At 37.0% G+C, this 3,337-nt stretch overlaps 1 pseudogene; it reads right to left on the bottom strand.

Annotated features, from left to right (window-relative positions):
• Positions 1-817: 817 nt before the first annotated feature.
• On the bottom strand, positions 818-2,298 carry LOC120118718 (annotated as a pseudogene).
• Between the last annotated feature and the right edge of the window lie 1,039 nt (positions 2,299-3,337).

Genomic DNA, 3,337 nt, shown 5'->3' with positions numbered 1-3,337 from the left:
TGATAACTTTCAACCACTTGACATTAAACGCTTATGCTCTTGACATTTATGGTGCTTGAACCTGAGTTCTTAAAGAATAACAATAATTCCTTCGAAGTCATTTGATTTGTGTCTAATTCAGGTTCAATTAAAACCGCGGTTCAAGTAATTGTTAATAAAAGGGTAATAAATAATTATAAATATTTGACTAAATTTCTCTTTTCTCGACTAATATTTTAAAAATAATGATTTATAAAATCTGTCATTCACTATTAACAATACATAACAAAAAAAATTAATATGACACATATTGACTATCCTTTGACCCTATAAAAAAGAATTTATTTTTTTCATACAAATAAATGTTAATTTATATCATTATCGATAACTCTTCCCTCCCTGATAATATTTGGTTGCATATTAGTCCTAGTGGAGGTTCTTTTCATGGTGGCTTATCATTTATGGTTTCTGTATCGAAACTTAAACCATCCCACCAGGACTGTCATTGGATTCAACGCTATCAACTGCAACTTTTGATTGTAATTTATATGTGAGTGTTCACAATATAATCTTAGGGTGGACACAATAATTAAAATAAAGTTGACTTATTTTATTTATTAAGCTCTAATATCTTTTCTCGGAGGCGAGCCAATTTATACAAGTAAACTGTTGAACTGGTAGAGATTGATTAGTGCTAATCTTATCATACATTCAACATAAAAACCAAATGCAACAAACCATAACAGACTCAATGACAAACATTAATAAACCTTAACGACTCTCTAAACAAACTTAGACCTGCTAAGACTCTCTGTTTCACGCTTACATTGCATTTAGTTTAGTCCCATCTAGGGGAGATCCTGCACATCAGTCCATCCATGGTGTGCAGAACAAACAACCGGAGTTTTTTCCGATACATGAATGCGATAGTCGTAAACTATAGCAGATGCCACAGCTTTCATCTGAACAAACGTCATTTCCTTCCCTAAACACGCCCTTGGCCCTGCACCGAAACATGAGAATTTGTACGATGGCTCACGCTTAATCTCTCCTCGCTCGTTAATCCATCTTTCAGGCTTTTATTCCAAGCAATCTTCTCCCCACGCCGACTTCATCCTCCCCATCGAATACAAATTAAACAAGATTTTCATATTTGGATGAATCGGTTGGCCACTTGGTAGCACATCGGGTTCGTGAGGTTCCTTGTGATTGAAAGGAATAGGTGGATACAGCCTTAATGCCTCGCACAATACTGCATGTAGATAAACCAAATTATTTACCTCCTCAACATCGAAAAACCGCTTTTTTTTCAGTTTTCTCTACTGGTATTTTCGATTGAAGCTCTTCTATGATCTTGTTCTCTACTATATGATGCCTCGAAACAAGCCAAACGGAGAACCGACCGTGTCCCTCCCTGCAACCATCATAGTCAAAATGGTGTCTCTCAAGAACTTATCATCATGCTTGAAACCACCTGATTTCTCTTCATTTATGTATGGTGTTAAGAGATCCACGCCGTCTTCGTTGTTTATCTTGCTCTGTTCTTCCCTTTTTCTACATATATATTTAGCTATTACATCATCGAGAACTTCCCATGCCTTCCTATATTTTCGTTCTTGTCCCATGTTCAACCACTTCTGCAACTTAATAAAGCATTCCGGCCTGACATGCAGATCAAATATCGCTTCCGTAGCATCATCCACTGCCTCTGAGAAACGAACTCGAGGCGGTTCGAGGGCGAGGCATGAAGGATCATAGCCAGTCACCAAGATGCAAACAGAATCAAGAGTGAACCTTTGGAAAATATCTTCCAAATTGACAACCAAGCCTTGTTTAGCAGCATGCTCGATGACAGGGATACGCCCCTTTTCCACCTTAGCTCGATTAGTCCTCAACAAATGTTTATGGAACAGCTGATGTTTGATGGATGCTTGAGCAATTAGCCTTTGTTTTTTTTTCCAAAAATCCATGTCCACTTTGAAAAACCCATCTCCCAAGATGTCAAATCTTTTTAAATTCAGGTCCTTTGGGTAAGTTGCTGAAGTTGGAACTCAATATGTAGTGAATGTTGGCAGGGTCACAGGTCATCATCATGCTCATATTAGCGAACCAAGGGCCTTCAAAAACAAAAGTACCCCGACATCTTTCGAGAGTCTCGGTGCACCAGTCGTGGACCCGGTGAATGTTGAGGAGAAGTTCGGGCATCATCCCAACAAACGGGAAACTCTTTGGAAACGACTCATCATTATTTCTCGACCGGTAGAGAAGCAGAAAGCAAAAGAGAGCTAGCAAAACTTCAAGAAAAATGACTAATGCCATGAAATTGCGAAGCTTTGATTTAGATTTTTTTTTTTTAAAAAAGATTCAAGTATAAACACAAGGAAGCTTGCAAATTCCTTGTTCTTAATTTAATTTATAAGTGGCTTTGTCTGATACTCTACTTCTGCACTACTTCTGGAAACTACGACTTGTTTCTTGCTTCTCCAAGTCACCAAATTTCCCCAAACAAATGAACAATAACCCGTCTTTGATCTCCCATCGGCTAACTCTCCAACCCAACTTGAATCTGAAAAAATCTTGATTGTTCTATCTTCATATTTTCTAAAGATTAACCCATGACCCGATGTCATCTTCAAATACCTTAAAATACAAGATATTGCTTCCAAATGTTCTTCTATAGGGTCATTCATGAATTAACTCACAATACTCACAGAGAAGGCTATGTCCAGTCTAGTTAGTGACAAGTAAATGAGTTTGCCTATTAACCTTTGATATTGTTCTTTGTTTATTGGACTTCCCATTTTCCTTTAACTTCAAATTTGTTTCTATGGGAGTTTTTGAAGGCTTGCAACCTGTAAATCCAGTTTCAGAGAGTAAGTCCAGAATATACTTTCTTTGGTTTATGACAATAGCTTCTTTCAATCTTGCCACTTCCATGCCCAAAAAATACTTTAAGGTCTCTAAGTCCTTGATTTCGAATTCTCTTGCTAGCAATGACTTCAAATTTTTTATTTCTCTGAAGTCATCACCTGTAATGATGATGTCATCAACGTAGACAATTAAGATTGCCCTTTTATTGTTTGAAGCGGTCTTCACAAATCGAGTATGATCAAATTGACATTGCTTGTAGTTGTCTTGTAAAAGTACCTTCGTGATCGATCGAACCAGGCACTAGGAGATTGTTTTAGTCCGTATAATGACTTAAACAACTTGCATACTTGATGATTTTTCGATTGCATCTGCATACTCGGTGGAATTTGCATATAAACCTCATCTTCAAGATTGTCATTGAGAAATACATTCTTTAAATCAAGTTGATGGAGTATCCAATCTTTATTAACTGTTAAGATAGAAGTAC

This window comes from Hibiscus syriacus, unplaced genomic scaffold (genome assembly GCF_006381635.1).
Source record: "Hibiscus syriacus cultivar Baekdansim isolate YM2019G1 unplaced genomic scaffold, ASM638163v2 tig00110328_pilon, whole genome shotgun sequence".
NCBI lineage: Eukaryota > Viridiplantae > Streptophyta > Magnoliopsida > Malvales > Malvaceae > Hibiscus > Hibiscus syriacus.
This window is presented reverse-complemented; position numbering and strand designations above follow the sequence as displayed.